This window comes from Corvus brachyrhynchos, unplaced genomic scaffold (genome assembly GCF_000691975.1).
Source record: "Corvus brachyrhynchos isolate BGI_N302 unplaced genomic scaffold, ASM69197v1 scaffold80, whole genome shotgun sequence".
Taxonomy (NCBI): Eukaryota; Metazoa; Chordata; class Aves; order Passeriformes; family Corvidae; genus Corvus; species Corvus brachyrhynchos.
In genome coordinates this window covers 11,869,870-11,887,713 of record NW_008236769.1, presented here as the reverse complement: position 1 = coordinate 11,887,713, position 17,844 = coordinate 11,869,870, and the positions used below count along the sequence as shown (strand labels likewise).

Below are 17,844 nucleotides of genomic sequence, written 5' to 3'. Positions count from 1 at the left end.
AAAGCAAAGGAAGCCTCCATGGTTCATGTGTACAGCAAGGCAAGAGGATGGAAACTCTTCTTCATGGTGCTGCAGCATGACAGAAGTGGAAGTACTCTGGCATGTCTTTCCTTCCATCTCCCCTGGAGCTTAATTGGGAAAAGGGACTGGAAGAATCACCTTCCTGACATTGTATGCTTCTGTATTATGGGATTTGTATCCTCTGGTCCAATGGAAGAAGGTCTTTAGTTGTCCCTTCGTGGTCGCCAGCAACTGATGCCTTTTCCTGGTCTTAAAATCAAGAGTCAAACATGGTTAGAAGGGAAAAAGGGATTTAACCTTTGTATTTATTTTAAGGATCCTTAGGTGCACATGTCCAGGTCAAATGCAGAGAAATGCACCCCGCAATGCCCCCCCAAAAGATCTGGTATAACATTATAGGTCTTACTAATTAGCATATCTTTCAAAAATTCCCCAGTGAGAGGCTTGAATGAGCCCCCTCCCCAAGGAGCCTTCTCCTGGATGGTTCTATCTTAGTTTACAAAATGTGTTCTGGAGAGGACCTTGGGGTCTGGGGCACACTAACCCCTACCTACAAAACCTCTAAAATGTTTAGTCTCCCAGCTTGACAAACAAGTCCAAGAATGTAGGCAAAAAGCACTAAGAATACAGAAGTTGTAAAAAAGGTATAACAGGGGTATAAAAGAAAATGCAAAAAATCTTCATGGCATCAGTAATATTATTTAAAAGTCCTTATTTTCCCTGATATTTTTATCACACATTACTAATTTTCTAGGCTCCAGAATTTTGCATTTTTATCAGCTCTGATCTGCTTCCCCTCTCCCTCTCTGTCATATGATGCTTTTCTTTTTCTGATTGGAGCCTTCCCTTTGCCACAGAAACTGGAAGGGATTTTAGCCAATGTCGTCTTCTTTATCGATTGTGGGAATGTGATTATTTTGATTTGAAAAATTGTTGCTTTCTGTTAGCCTTCTGCCTTTGCCTTTCCCCCTGTTTGCTTATAATTTGCTTATAATTTTCTTAGTCTGGAAGAATTAGCCTTTCTGAATCATCACACTTCTGTGCCATTTATTAAGTGGGATTGTCCTCTTTCCCCTCTTAAACAGCAAGACTGTCACTCGTTGCCTGAGGTTTTGCAGTGTGAGATGTGCACAAAATCCCAGGACATAAATCTCTCCCTGGATGTCAGCAGCACCTTGCTGCTCCCCTCCTAATTGCGGTCAGATGTTGTAACTGAAGTCCCAGGGTTTTCATGTCTGAGGACATGTCTGTGCTAAGGTGAAGGCCTGCAGTGTTGCACAAACACTTCTTAGCTTGAAATTACTTACAAGAGGTCATAACCAAGGGGAAATTGTAGATTTACTAATTTCAGCCCTAAGGAACTGCTCAGCCTGTGGTACCAGCTCCCAGGTGAGCATATTCACAGGGTGTTGCAGCTCCTGAGGAAATTTTGGGCCCTGCACAGGCCCTGCATAAGCAGAGGCCACCCCATTTCACAGCCACTGTTTTTCAAACTTCCTGTACCCTCAGCAGCAGAGTTTCTCAGTGTTAGAAATTGTAATACGGTCTGTGGGCAGAGCAATTATCCCAAGACAGAACTGCATAGTTGGTGCAAAGAAGCTTTATCAGGAATCTGCAATCTCTCTTGACATTGTGCCCAGGGATGTGGTGATACCCCCCCCTTCTCATCCAGGACAGCTGAGGGTCAGGCAAAGGTTCTAAATGTATCTGCAGTTTACACATAAGAAAACGTTAAACACATCTGCAAACAACCAGCACTGAAGGTCAAACCCAGAACAAGGGGAGCCTTGCTCCGAGCTGGCCCTGTGGGCACTGAGGGAGGATTGGCAGTGCCAGAAGCCCTCCACAAGACAAATTGGACAGGAATGGGGCACTGATCCTGCAAACAGGCTGAGGCTGATGTAGCCAGCAGCCGGGTCTGAGCTTGACCCAAGGCTGCCTGAAGTGGGAAGGGTTCCACAGCATCTGCTTGTGGCACCACTGACAGCACACTGGGGCTGGCAGAGGTATCACAATCCTCCCCTTGACTGTAAATAAGACAGGCAGGGATGCTGGACAGAGCAGGAACAGGAACATATACAACCAAGGTCTCACCAGCTCTTACTATTCTCACAAAATATTGTGTGAACCTGTGGTTTTGCAGCCGAGGCCAGCTTTGGCTGTAGGGACACAGTGCCAGTGGCACACAGGTGAAGAGGGTGTAGGCACCCAGGAGTTCAGGAAAGACAGTGGCTAAAGGCCAGTCACATCCTGACTGTGAGTGGCTGGCTAGACTTTCAGACAAGCTGCAAATGTTTCAGACAGGCTAAAGTTACAAAGAATGAACTGGGGGCTACAATCCTGGCATACTGTGAATGTCTTGACATATAATGTCTGCAAGCACTTGATACAATCCCTGCTAAGGAGATGATGAGGAGTGGAAACAGCATGGGCGTTGCTGTTTAGCTCATTACTTAGACACATAAATGCCTCATGGTGCCATTGACTGTGCTTATACAGCTTCAATTTTGAGGTAATTAGTTGTTGGATTAAACACAAATCAACTGTGATCTCTCTCAATAGGAGAGGAAGGGAAGATCTTTGCATTGGCTGCAGAGAAAGCAGGACTGAGCAGGAACAAAGGAGTTGTACTGTCAGCAGAGCAAACCTGCTGGAAAAATTAATATCTCAGAGAGGAGAAAAAATTCATATTTTTCTTCCTTTTGGAAAGATATGAAGCATACCAAGGTTTGCAAGGACCTTGAACTACTTCCATGGATACTTTTATCAAAAACATTATTGCAAAGTCTGATTTACTAAGTGCTTAACACGTCAATAGGCAAATTTGTGGCTAAATAAACATATTTTTCTGCAAAAAGGAAAAGAAATCTTAGTAACTCCTCATTTTTTCATTACAAATCTTTTGTTTCCCCAAGAAAAATAATGAAATTCCCTGAATGCTGGCCAGTTCCACCTGGGCAGGACTGTGAGAGGCTGTGACTGGAAGCTGCAGAAATAAGTCACCTGCTAAGTCACACTGCTAGGGAAGTGTCACTGCCAGGAGAGGCTGAGCAGGACCACATGACTAAATACCATTATATACTGAGTAGCAAAGCAAAGGAGACACTGGAAGGAGAACAGGAGAGTGTTCATGTTGGAAGGGATGTGAATTTTCTGGTACGGAAGCAAAGATCACAAAAAATGCAGTCAAATGCCTGATATCTGAATCACCATTGCATTTTAAGTACTTTTGTACATAGTCTCTGGAGTGGAACAAAACTGAGCTAGATCCAAGGATGAGAAAAAGAGTATGTAAGGTCTTGTGCCATTTCCCACAGAGAATCACAGAATCACAGAATGGTTCAGGTTAGATGGGGTTAAAGATCACCTCATTCCAACCCTCCTGCCGTGAGCAGGGACACCTTCCACTAGACCAGGGTGCTCAGAGCTCCCTCCAACCTGGCCTTGAACACTTCCAGGGATGAGGCATCTGCAACTTCTTTGGGCAACCTACTCCAGTGTCTCACCACCCTCACAGTAAAGTATTTCTTCCTAATACCGAAGCTAAACCTTCCTTCTTTCAGTTCAAAGCCATTCCCCCTTCTCCTATCACTACATGCCCTCTTGAAAAGTTCTTCTCCAGCTCTCTCGTAGCTCCCTGATAGTGATCATATCTCAGCTTATCTCTGGTGATAACTCTCTTATAGTCAATTCACCGTCCCTGCTGTAAACCTACTTGCATTTGTCAAGTGGAAGACACTTGTGCCCTCTCACCCCACAGATTAGGTAAGAGAGTTTGGTGAGTAAAGAAAGAAGTGATTTATAAATGTTTGGTTTGTGTTATTTTTCAATTCATTATCTGTGCAACAGAGTTTGAACCTTGTATATCTTTGAAGGTCAGTTCTGAGGATCAACCTGCTAATTAGATAAAAATACAACTTCATCATTATTGCAGCAACCAAGGGGAATGTTCACTGCTATATTTAGCAGAGAGGGGTTTCTGTTTAATTTTTTCCTTCATGGAACTACATTGCAGATGTAAAAGGTAATATTCCCATCCTGGGAGCTGACTAGGGGCTATGTGAGGGTGGAAGCTCTGTGGTTGCAACGTGGGTCTTCTTCTAAAATGTAATTAAATCAGGTTTTTTGAGATCCACTGTGTTGCACAAAAGCATGACAAGCAAAGGGAGAGTTTAATAGAGCAGCTAGAGAAGTAATGAGATTTTAAAGCTCAGTTTGAATAGAACAATGGATCAGAAAGGTGCCTTGAAATGTAAAGAATTAGTTAGCTTTCTTGGTTCACTTCAAATAAAGTAAAAAATGTGTTCTTTCCCCCAGAAAGATTATTTAAATCCAGTATAATGCTAAATGGTATTAGCAACATGCTGTTTCATTTCATTTCATTTCATTCTGATGCTCTAAATACCTCACCTCAGCCACTGAAAATATGATGGAAGGCTCATCCTGGAATCTTGTTCAGCCTTGAGAAGAGAAGACTCAGAGAGGACCCTATCCATGTCCATAAGGACCTGAAGGGAGGGTGTCAAGAGGATGGAGCCAGGTTCTTCATGGTGGTGCCAAACAATAGGACGAGAGGCAATGTGTGAAACTGGAACACAGAAGTTCCTCCTGAAAGTGAGGAAGAACTTCTTTACTGTAAGGGCGACTAAGCACTGGAACAGGTTGCCCAGAGGAGCTGTGGAGTTTCCATCTCTGGAGATTTTCTAAAGCTGCCGGGACACAATCGTGAGTGACCTGTTCTCAGGGTCCCTGCTTGAGCAGGCAGGTTGGACTAGAGAACCTCTAGTTGTCCATTCCAAGCCCAACCATTCCTTGACTCTGTGACTCTGTGACTCTGTGACTCTGTGATCCTACACAGGAAGGTGCCCCCTTTCCAGCATGTATCCTTACAATGCTCCAGTCTGACACAGCGGCTCAAAACCCATCCACACTGTGACTGAGGAGTGCTGGTGCACCCAGGTTATTTTCAAGGATGCTGCATGGTGGCAGCATCATGTTGCATGATGGCAACAAACCTTACTTACTAGTTATTACTTTTGTCATCATCTGAAACAAGACACTGAAACACAAATAAGAATTTTGCCATGGTGCAGCATTGCCTGGACAAGCCCAAGGAGACTGATGGAAGACAAAGTTCAGCTGATTTACCAATCCTCCAGGTTTTCTCATATGCCAATATAAGCTGGAGGGATGAGATCAGTAAAGGCACTTAAGACACAAGAAGAGTAAGCCTGGAAACACAGACAATCAACTGAACCTGGTTTTCAGTCAATCACACTTTGGGACAGGATATAAGCCAGGAAAATGACTATAAGAGCATGACAGGGGGAGGACAATGACATGTACGGAGGATTTGGATGTCAGCCCTCAAACAGGCAGAGAAGCTTACAGTCTGCACTGTCTACAAATGACAGGACCTAAGTGTGGGATCAATACAAGGCTGACATGCTAAATCAATGCAAAAGAGTATACCTAAACCAAGTGTCACAAATCACATCTAACTACAGACACTGAAAAATAGAGAGGCAAGTCACAGTGGTTGCACAATTACATTTCAATCTGATCTGGGTTTGCTTATAGAAACATTTGTGCACGTTCCTACCTGCTGTCTCAAGTGACAGGTGTGAAGATGAGGGATTTGAAGGCACATGAAGCAGAGCAATAGAAGCGTGACATGGGCTGACACAGTAAGTCTGTGACCTCTTTGTGGCCAGCATGGCAATTGCAGCAGACTCACTTCCCCATCTTCTGCAGATTGAATGGGGGCAGAAATTCACTGAAAAGAGTAAGACGAGAGCAGGTTTCTTTCTTAGAAAAGTGCAGAGAAGTGCGTGGCCCTGGGCGCTAAGGGCCAGGCTGTGGGATCTCAGTACTGTGAATAACTAGATTGTGGGAAAAACCTTGGTCAGAAAATGCCAGAATCTGCCAATTTATCCCTCTGAGGAGGGTTTTTGAAGCAAGGATACGGCAACCATGGCCTTGGTATTGGGGCAGCTGAATGCCTGAGACAACCCCGAGCACTGGCGCATCAGCCCAGCCCAATGTATGAACGCAAACGTCCTTTAACATCAGCCTGAAGTTATTGTCCCCCATCATGACTTCCTACTCCATCCAAGCAAGGATGCAGCTCTTCATTAGCAATTCCTTTCCAGAGGCTAACAACATGCTGAAGGAAGGGTTTAGCTTAGTGGCATATTGGTCCAACAATATAAACACAAAAAATTATAATTAGAAAGGAAAAACTGGGTCAGGAAAATACCTATGGCCTGGACTGCACCCAAAGACATTTTCTCCACTTCTGTTATGGTCTTCTGCTTCCAATTCTACACAGGTTTGGCCTTGTAAATACTGTCATTAATTGTTATCTACTCTCTCCCCAGTGCATGGTTTATGGCCTGAGCTTCTCCTCAAGTTGTGATAGCTCAGGGAGAGCCATGCCGTGGAGAGCTACTCTGCAGATATTCATAGGGCAAATAAATTCCTATCTGAGAGACAGAGTAAGATGAATAAGACATCTATTGTCTCACTCACAGAGGGAGGCCAGGCCAGCTGCTCCGCATAAAACCTTCAGCATCTGAAGGGGATAAGCACTGTCTCTTCTGAACAAACTCCCACACTCTGCATCCTCTCCATTTTGCATAACATCTGCTGAAATCAGTGTTTGCTGCTTCAGAGAGGAAAATGTGCACCCATAAAGAAGGGAGCTAGAACAGAAATTATTTTCAAACTGGTGGGAAGGTTTTGCATCCACTTTCCTTTAGCAAAGGTGGGCAAATATCCCACCAGCTCTGCTCCAGGGCTTAGTGGTACCACTAAGCTTGCTCAGTCTGGTGGTGCTGTTTCCTTTGGGTATGCTTCATTGTCAGCTGTAACTGATACAAGCCTGTAAAATAATGTGCCATTTATTTCAAGATCAATTTTGAAAGGAATTGTTGGCTCAGTGTTATCAGCTCAAAGGAAATATCTTCTCCAGGGAATGCATTTCCTCAAACCAGGCATCTTGGCACATGACCACTGAGAGACTGACACTTCATTTTGTGGTAACTGAGCACTCAAAAGAAGCCATGACTGGGGATCTGAAGGATTTCTTTATTCATTTTAGAGCAGAACCTGGCCATGTTCAGGCTTCTAAGGAGCTCCAGTTCTTCATGTGCACTGTGCATTTTAGGAGTATCTATTTCAGCTGCATGCTGTGAGGACAGCAGTGTACCTCAGTGCCAAAGATCAGAAAATGGAAATGCAGTCCTATGGAGGCACATATCCAAAGGCATGCACCTTGTGAGACAGTGCTTTCAGAGGAGCAGATAGCTCACAATGTCGAGCTTTACCCCAGCAGAAACAGGAAGCCTCTGAGAGACTCCCAGAGCGGCAAGGTAACAAGGAAGTATTTAGGAGCATAAAGAACTTCACAGCAGAGTTAAAGGATTTATTAATATCAGTCTACACCACAGAGAATGCTGGGAAATATTGGCCCCAGATGTATTTTTTCAGGCTCAAATCGTAGACAGTGAGATGTTAAAACATGAGGTGTTGAACAAGCTAAAGAGCCTCAAGCTGCTAGGAATGAAAGGTATATACCCCAGGAGAACTGGAGGAATTTTAGGAAAGAGGAGCTGAGTTGCTAACAAAAATACCCTGACTCTCATTTATGTCATATTTGTGTTTTAGAAAGAGCTGATCCTAGGATGGGGGACCAGCGAGCCCTTCTCCAGTGCCAGCTGCATTGGCTGAAACTAATCAAAACCAGAAGTTTAGTTGGATGAACATGACAGAATGGGGACGACTCAGTCTGGATTCACTGAAGGGAAATTGTCTCTAATCTACTAGTTTTTTTAATACACTGCCTGAAGAGTGGATGTGACTTTCTTAGATTTCCAAGAGACATAGGACAAAGTCCTCCACAGGAGGCAATCTGGGAAACAAATACCCTGGTATATGAGACCAAATATTGTCACGGACTAGAAATTGCCTAAGAGAAAACAAAAGATCAGTTACAGCAGGCCAAAGAATGTACATGAACGTTCCTCTACCATATTATTAATAGGAGTGATGCTTAGTATTTTTAATAAGGAATTAAAGAATTGACAGAACTGTGAGATGTGTTGGATGTACTGAAGGCTGTGACGAGGATCCCACCATTGGGGTGTGCTCTGTGTCCTGCTTAGTGGGGTTTTGAAATGCTCCACACAGAACAGTGCCACTAAGCAGCTACTTGCAGGTTTATGTGACACCGGTGTTGCAGAGACAAAATGCCAGCACAACAGTTTTGGAATCCTTGTTTTCAGTTGCTTTGTAACTGAAGCTGGTTTAAATTAGTTTTTGTCACTTTTCTAGGAATAAATACATCTTGCAGCTCTTTCTCAAAACCACTGCTCTGTTAAAATCTCCACACAGAATACACCTTCCTTGCAAACCTATTGACATATGTGCAATTATTCCATAAAGGATTGCAGCCTAGTGGGATGGCAGGATCAAGCTGTGATTCAGCTCTTACCCCTTCTGAGCTGCTATGCAGCAGAGTTAACACTACAATTCCTCAAGCTCACTGCGTGGTGCTGGATATTGCATGATTCCCCATAAGCAGCACAGTGGTCCTTCATCTGAAGTTTTTTGTATTTCTTCCATCTGAAAGATTCTGAGAACCAAGCATTAACAAAGCTGTTGTTTAAAAAGAGGAACCATAATTTAGAAGGACTAGAAAACCTCCAAGATATGTATCTCCTTATTCAAGATTGCTTATTTTCCCATTAAGTCATCTTTGAGTTGTGTATCAGGTTCAATTTTTTTATAAGGATTCTGCAGACATAGTATCTCCTGTTCCCAGACAGTTTTCTCTACACCATGTTATGTGTCTAAAGGCCCTTTTCCAGAAAGTATCTTGCTTATAGTACAAAAACAGCCACAATAAGGGTTTTTCAGGTTATGATTCTGTTATGAGCTAACTTTGCCAGTTCTTACAGTCTTTTACTATTCAGACATATTTTATTATTCCTTCTGTGATATCTCCTCCTCATCCAGAGATACTGGCAAATTAAAAAATGTCAGAGAAGTGCCAGTAGTGAAACAGATGACTACTTCTACCACAGTTATAAATACATTATTTTAGCAGCTAAAATGCTCTGGAAACTTTTCATGTGAAGGAAATCTAAGCTTCCTGATCCATTAAGCAAGCAGAAGAGAAAATTGTATCTTTGTGAAAAAGTATCCACATTCCACCAAATTTTTAATTTGTGAGTTTTGACAGGTCAATTTGTATTTTCACTGAAAAAAACCCCAACCCTTTAACCACCCAAGTTCTTTAGGCCAAAAGACTCATTTCATGTCTGAAATACAACTTTACTGACCAACAGTGTATAAAGAGAGATCATAGAATCATAAAATATTTTGGGTTGGAAGTGACCTTTAAGGATCATCTAATCCAACTCCCCTGCAATGAGCAGGGACATCTTCCACTAGATCAGCTTGCTGAGAGCTCTGTCTGATTTTTCAATATAAAATACCTCTGATGAATGTTTTTAAATGGATGCATGGATGCATTCTCAGCACCTCATCAGCACCAGCACCATGACTAGCCAGAAAAGGACCTTAATATTTTTAAGAAACATTTGTTTTCCCTGAAGATCTTCATTGACCTCTGATATGCACCACTCACCAGCTGACTTCTCACAAATATTTAAATTAAGTAGATTCAAGAAGAGATATGGGTTTATTTTGCCTAATGCTCAATCACACACACATACACACACACGCACACACACACACACACACCCCCCCCCCCACCAAGTCTTAGGCTCATATAGCTAAATTGAGTAAGGCCAGATCAATTTCTGTTGTATTCTTTCCCCATTAATTCCCTAGTGTTTGCCAATTTACAAGGTACCTTCTTTTTTTAAAGACTGAGTCACTGACAAAATACTAAACTTGATGAAGTCAACAGAAGTACTGTTATCAGCATTCATAGGCTTAGGGCACCACCCCTATGTTTCTGTGTCTCCTGCAAAAACATAGACAGTTTTGGGTGATGGAAATGATACTCATTACAGACACAGAAGCCTACACAGCTGGGTTTTCAGTTCTCTTTTATAGCAGGATTGTACAGGAGCATTGCACTCTAGTCCCATAACAGGGGTGGAGGTGAATGGTAAGACTGTAACTTTTAGATGTGTTAATCTCACTACAAAGGGTCACTTATGATGCAGGACTGCAAAGGTTTGCACATCAACCATCACTCTTGAGTTAGCCAGAAGTGCACGTTCTTTCTTATGCTGTCAAACACAAATCATCATGAGAGGGCACTAAAGAGCTGTCAGTAGCGAGGCACTTTGAGACAAGGGTTGTGGTGAGAGGCAGTTGTTGGGTTTGAGATCATCAAATATTTCCGCTGAGATCGGAGATACTGTGCTTTCAAAACGTCTTCAAAATACAGGCAAGCTGAAGTTCCCTGAGCCTTTCAAGACCCTGCTCTAAAACCTGAGCCTATGAAACATCTGGTCTGTCAAAATGAGAGGGGGGTTTGTGAAAGGTGGACAAGACCTTTTAATGATGAATTTCAAATACTTCCTGTCTTAAAAAATATTCTGCTTGGGAGACTAGAGATATCACGAGGCCTTAGAACACCTGGCAGCACAAATGGAAAGTGAATGAATGAAATGTAAATTGGACATCTTGACTAGTAAAGACGGACTATTTTCCTCCAAACACTGGGTTGTGAATTGAGTGCCAAAGCTGGTGCAGTTGGATTCAGCAGAGTCAACCCTGAAAAACTGTAAAGAAAATCCCCTATCTCATAGACAAAGCAGAGGATTTTCAAAATTAAAATGGGCTGTTTCACAAGTGACTTGTGAGCATTCCTGTGGGACAGCACTGCTAACAGATGTCCTCAAAATTCTCACAGGCCCCCTTGAAATGGAATGCACATATGGCACAAACTGCAACCAGACACTCGCAGCACAGAGCAGCACAGGCTGATCACTAATTTTGCAATCCTGGTTTAAATCTGAGCCACTGACTCAATGGAGCAAGGTCACTTGACATCTCTCAAACCCCAGGAAAGCCAGTAAGAATGAATTCGGGATTTAGGTTAATCCTAACAAAACCAGTATCTGCTTACTTGCTATTAATTTTCCTTCTTAGACATTTCTTTACAGAGAACATTTGAGGGAATAATATGAAGGTGTTCCCAAGCCAGGAGCATACAAAGACATGTTTGATTAAAATCCAGACTCCAAATTTGTGCCTCATAAGGCCAGAATTTTGCGACCCTAGTCTTCTACGCCAACACCTTCCGAAAGGTGAGATGTGAGCCTTCTCAGAGTTCTGTTCCAGAAAGACTATCTTCTTGAAAAAAAAAAATCTTTCTCTTGATCCAAAGACTTTAAAGACAAGAAGCAATGAAATATGGAACATATTTTTTGTAAACTGTCCCAGTTGCCAATTTCCATCACTGGTAAAAACTTCTATTCTGAAGCTGTCTGGCCTCAGCTCCTCATAGTTGGACTCCTGCGCCTTTGCCCATAAAAACTAAAAGACTTCTGCTAGACAGTGATCAAACAACTCAGTCACCTTCCATTTTTTTCATAAGTCACAGAGATGGTTTTTCTTGTGATTGTTTTTCCAAGGCACATCCTGAGTCAACTATTCCTGCCCAAATTTATTGACACTTTCTTGGATTCCAGACCCCAAAAAAGAGGACACCAAAGAAAGCAACATCCACCATGGACATTCAGTCCCATTTGCCTTTCTAATCACTGCATCAGCCCGTAGGCCATGGCTGGCTAAACAGCTACGGCTGCTTGTTAATGCTTTTCCAAGTCAGTTTACCAGAGAACTGTATCTTGGGCTGTGAAAATTTCTTAGTCTCTCACTCTAAATATAGTATTTGCATTCAGTAATGGTGAAGTTGTCTTGTCCATCCAGTTTCATGTTTGCTCTATACCTCCAGTCTGTGGAGGTGCTTCTCTGGGCAACCTGTGCCAGTGCCTCACCACCCAATGAGCAATAGGAACACATAATAGCATGGGAACAAGCCCTGTGCAGCCTTGGTAAAAATTTACTTCATTAATTATGATTCTTGTAATTCTGGGATTGTCTAGTTTAGTCAGTTTGCCTCCCTTTTAGTGTATGCTGAGTGGATTTTTAAAATCTTTTCCCCAAAACTTTTAAAACGATCTTTTGTTTCTATTGTCAATTGAAACTGTGTGTTTATTCAAAAATGGACTAATTAATTGATTTTGTTTCTGAGTACGGTTTTCAGAAGTTCTGACTCTTGACTGCAGGATTATAAATTTTTTTTTGACCATTTTAAGACAAATCTTTAAAAAGCTTGAGCTAACAATCATATTTTCACATGCTTCTTTCCAAGTTATTTGGATTATCACTGTTCTTGTTTGTAAAACACTTCTCTAAGGGATTGACTATATGTATCAGTTCACTACATTAATCATCTGGGCTTCATTTTGCCTGTATATGAGAAATCCAATTAAGTAAAACCATTTGTATCAAAGCCATCACTAAAATTAATTCTGTGGTCAGTTCTTCTTAGACTGTCAAGATGAGGTTTAATACTGAATTTCCTGGATTAGATGTAACAGTTTGAGTAAGGAGATTAACTTCTGTAGTTTTTAGAAATTCTAAGGCTGTTTAGTTTTGGCAGAAAAATGCCTCCGGCATGTATTAGAATAAGGATCCCCTCTCCTTCCCTCCAGCTACGTTTGATACTTGTGAATTCTGTGTATCCGCAAGCAGATAACTGAAGTGTGAATGGTTGGTGTGTAGAAGACACCGTTATCCTCTTTACTGGTTAGGATACAAATCACTGACTGTCAAGAACTTGTTTCTGAGCTGTCAGACAGATCCCAGCAGTTCTGATCACATCATTGCCTCTCCTTCTTTTGGCCACTTCATCCTTTTTCAATATAATTCTTCCCTTTGTATCTCTGATAATTTGACTAATTCAATTCTCCATATTTTGATTTTCTGTTACATGACTGTTGACTGCTTCCTCACATCACCCTCTGCTTTTGGATATGAGTTAACAGTGCAGTCAGATCAGTTCTGGGAAAACTGATTGTCTTCTTCCTTTGGTCTGTTCTTTAGATGAGGGATTTGCTGCTACAGTCACAGCCCTTGGATTTCTAACACTGGCTTGGCTGCTGACTCACTGCCAATTCTTTTCCATCTTGCACTGTTTACAGGAGAGAGAGGTTTTATGACATCTCCAGGTGTTCCTGTCCATTAAGACCCTTCAAGTTCCCTAAATTATTGAGAAAATTTTCTCCCTGTTCCATGCAAGGACCTGGCAATTTGGGGGAGTTTTGAAATTCCACTGCTGCCTCCTTTCTACAGGCTAGAGGGAGTCCTAAACACAGGTGGGAAATGAGTGTGTACCACAGGAGGCCTGTCCCTATAACTGCATCATAGAGAAACAAAGCTCAGTTCTACATTTTCCTGTCATCAAGAGTGCCCTCACATCCATGACATTCCCTCAGCAGCACTCCCATCTGTTGGTATTAGCTTAGCACCAAACCACCAAGGGCTTTGTTCTTTGTCTCCTCAGTCTTTTCATTCACAGAGCTAAAGTTATAGTTTTGTAACTATGAAAACTTCCATGAGGCAGATACTGCATGATACACAGCCATCAAATGAGAGAGTTCAAATGCCTTCACCAGAGTAACCACACCAGGTTTACCTCTGAAGATACAATTCTGCTTTCTCCGAGTTTTCCAACCTGCTTCCATACAGCCATGATCCATGCTTACTTCACCCATCTAAGTCTTTGTCTCCTGCCACATCCTACCTTAGTATCTATTACGACCTCACTTTTCTTTATTCAGTCTTCCTTTTATTTCATAGGGATATAACTCAGAGCAGTCACAGCCAAGGACATTCTGATTTCTATCTATCTCATTATAAAATTATATTTGTCCTATTTTTTTCTTCTTCTGCACACTTAATATAGAAACTAGTAGAAGAACCTTACAATTAGCAAGGTGAGATGACTAGGTTGGTTAAGGCTACAATAACCTATTATTTTGGTGAGGGTTGAAAGAAGAGTTATTGTAGATGAGGAATATAATATTTGTTCGAGCCAGGTGGAAGAAGTGGTCAAGCTCTTTTTATAATGAGCAAATTAATACAGCCTTTGGGCAGCCAACCCCTACAACTAAAGTCATCTGTCATTGAATAATGTTGTGTTATATGGTTACAAGCATTTGACTCCAAATTGAAACTAAATGCAGGGAGTTTGTCATTTTTCAGATATTTTAGTGAATAAGGAAGGGAACTAGAGGTGTAAGTCACAGAAACCTATAGAGAAGGCAGGAAAATGAGTTTTTTAAAAAAGAACTGTCAAAGATGCTTTAGAAGGAAATCTAAGAGATATTAATGGCAGACTCAAAATCATAGCTTGGAATACTGGCAGGTGATATAAATCCAGGGTACCTTGTGTGTTCATGTGCATTAGCAAGATTATACCAAAGAAGGTCTATGTTACCCCACAGAGAACAGCCCTTAGGATCCCATTTATAAGGTATCTGCTTGCATCAACAGTCATACTCAAGGAAGAACATACCTTGAAATATTACTCGTAATTTTGTCTGGATAATTATTTTTTCCCTCTAATTATGCATTGTTTCAGTTGTGGTTAGACAGTTGCTGTTTTTCAACCCAAATTACTCCAATGCCATGGTGAATAACTCTCATGAGTGTTGGAAGTGTGTTGGAAAATTTCCAGACAATGCTGCCCCAACTCTTCCCCTGCATTCACCGCTCCCAAGTTTCAGAGTAAGGGGCAGCAATGACTGAATGTGTGCATACTGCTCTCACAGAAAAGTAACCCAAAGTGTGCATTTGTTTGGGTGTTTAGTCAACTCACATCCCAACTTATGTTTCCACTACACATTTCAAACTGCTTCATGAACCCTGCGCAGGTCATGGGCCCTGGGTGATTCTCACCTGCTCCAGATTAAAAAAACTAACACTGTAAACCAAAGATTGCTATTATTAGCAACAAGACTAATTAGTAACGTATGTCATTTCCTTAGTGAGCCTTTCCAAGCAGGTTATAAATGCCCATAGAAGATGGCACACTATGAACCTACATGGCTTCACATATTTTGTCTGTGCATATATGATTATCGCCATGCCTTTGGCATGACGTTGATTCTAAAATTAGCCAGGCATTAAGGGGTGTAAGGCATGGTACGATGCAATCAGAGGGAGCAGAACCAGGGTAGTGGGAGAAGGGGCCAGGAAAGAGAGCAGGGAGCATATTTCACATATCAGCATTCTCTTGATCCAATTTAGGAACGAGCATCACCCCACTGTGGTCATGGTCATACAGTATTTATAGAATGCCATCTCCTGCCTCACAGACATCTAATGGCAACTGAGCATTTACTCCAAGAGTAAATTTGAACCAGCTGGCCTTTGGGACCAATGAGATATTCTAGAGAAAATCAAAACAATTTGTTTACTTGTGTGATTACCCCCAAACCCAAGTGTTTAATCTTTTAGGGTCATTAATGGAAAGCTCATCAAAATCAATATTATTCCCTGGCCCAAGTCCAAAAAGGTACTTAAGTGAATGCCAAACTTCATGCATGGAAATAATCCCACTGATGAGTGTTCCTGATGAATTGGGACTTTCATTTTAAAATACTTACCACTTTTTCACTCTGTGGTGCTTGTCATAGCATTATTTAAGTCTCAATTTAAATTAGCGTATACATTAAAAATACTGCTCTCTATTGCATCTACTCTGTATGATCTTTAGAAGACAAGGGAATTGTGATTGCATGCAGGTTTTTGTGAAAAGCAGCTAGGTGTGCATGTTAAGAATTAATCTTCCTCAACATTTGGAAACATAAGCCTGTCGGATCTGCTAGGCAGGCTCACAGTCCAAGAAGTACATTTCATTTTCAAGCATCACATCACATCACATGTTTCTGAACTGCCATTTTCCAAGAATTTTCAGTTTGAGAAGCTTCAGACAGCTAGAGGTGCAGCACACTTCAAACCACAAACAAATTTCAAATAAGAACACCGAAGACATTTATCCTATGCTAGAAATTCCACTTTCACATCTGGTCTGTTATTCCTTTCACATTCTGGTCTGTTAGGGTCAGAGAGACACCCAATGTGGGACTAGGCATCTTTTGCACCTTCTACAGCTAAGTTTAGCTTTTGGGATTGTATCTGGGGGACATCTGAGGTGGAACTCACCAGGCAGTCTTCACCAGCATTGCTCTGCTTCCTTAAGAGGTGAGTACCCAGCCCTGTGCCATTCGATTGGGTGACCCATGGCTCTGGTGGGACAGTGTCCTTTGCCTGCCAGCCACTTCATTCTGTGCCATGTAGAGAGAACTGAACACCACCTTATGAAGGTGCTGAGCATGCAGCTCTTGTATTTTAGTATTAGCTCTTCATAGGTACACATCTTGTCTAACCTGGACATTTTTGTCCTGTTGTCCACCTCCCACGCTGCTGAGCCACTGTTGGTCTCCACGCCCCTCCTGTAAGGTGTGAGGATCAGCTGAAACACAGTTCCCATCCTGGCGCTCCCTTGCATTGGATCTTCACCTGGCTCTGAGCATGCCCCAGGAGCTGCTGCATGAATCAACACCAGTGCAGACCTGAAAAAAAGGCTTCATTCTGCCAGAGTGCTCTGTTTTCCAGCAGTGGCACTTCCTTGGGAAAGTTCTGGGACTTGCAGCATAGCTCCACACAGGCAACAAAGAGCACATTTAGACAAATGCCATTGGAGAGACTGGGGTTTTGGTCTGCAAAGGAAAGCAGGAACTGACGTCCATGCAGTTCACAGGAGTTATCTCTGTCTTCTATTAATATCTGTTCTGTAGCTGTTGGATAAAAATATATTGCACTCTGAATATTAAGTGATACCTTCCACCAAACCCACAAATTTACAAGACAGTCATTGTGGATACAGATATGATATTCTGTGAAGAGGGACTTCACAGCGAGAAAAGTAACAAAGCTACAAAACATAAAATGCTAGAAATGCCCATGATCCAAAGCAGAACACCAAAATCCAATACAAAGCAAGATGCCCCATAATGCCTTTGAGTGAAAGAGGTAATCCATATGATGGGGGGTTTTTTAATCTGGTGGAATCTGGTGGAACTGTCTTTGCAATATCTGTGCCTACTCTTTAGGAAGATAGCTGAGGGAGCATAAATATAAGCACAGGCTAAAGATTTTATACTCTCACATAAAATGTTCAGTATCTGATTAGGGAAACACAAGCTCCAAGTGTTTATGCTTACAGATTTCAAATTATGGCAGCACCAAATTCAAATATTCCAAAATCATGAATCAGACTTCTAAAACTTGTCTCAGTGTGACACTGAACAGTTTCTATGGAGGAAATCACCTATAATTGCCATTTTAAAAGATTTACAAGAGTCTTCCACTTTAAGACTGACTTCCAAATAATGAGATACAGAAAGAAGAACTCTTCCAATTTATCTTACAGTTTGCAAGCTATTGGGATATTTCAGATCTGTGTTTTAAATTTGCATTGTAACCCAGAGGACTAGAAACTTATTCTTTTGAATAAAATGTGACTTTCTTATGTAATCAGTTGCCCTGGGAGCAAGATCTTTAAGATAAATGCTGAATTCTGTGAAGCTTCTGATAAGCTCCTAAGAATTGGAATCACTAAATCAAAGAATAAAAAATGTAATCACAGGGTCATACTATAGGGCCTGTGAAAATGAACTGAATGATGTTAGAAAATCAAAGAAACAACTTCATCTTGCAAAATGACAATTATGGGTGCTTTCATCCCTACAAATTGTTCAAATG

The 17,844-nt window shown here is 41.7% G+C and overlaps 1 long non-coding RNA gene across 1 annotated transcript in view; it reads right to left on the bottom strand.

The window, feature by feature from the left end:
• Positions 1 to 16,873, bottom strand: part of LOC108445079 — a 20,791-nt gene extending 3,918 nt beyond the window's left edge. Inside the window, exon 1 of the long non-coding RNA XR_001859824.1 lies at positions 16,243 to 16,873. This is a non-coding gene — a long non-coding RNA (uncharacterized LOC108445079). The remainder of the gene's footprint in view (positions 1 to 16,242) is intronic.
• Between the last annotated feature and the right edge of the window lie 971 nt (positions 16,874 to 17,844).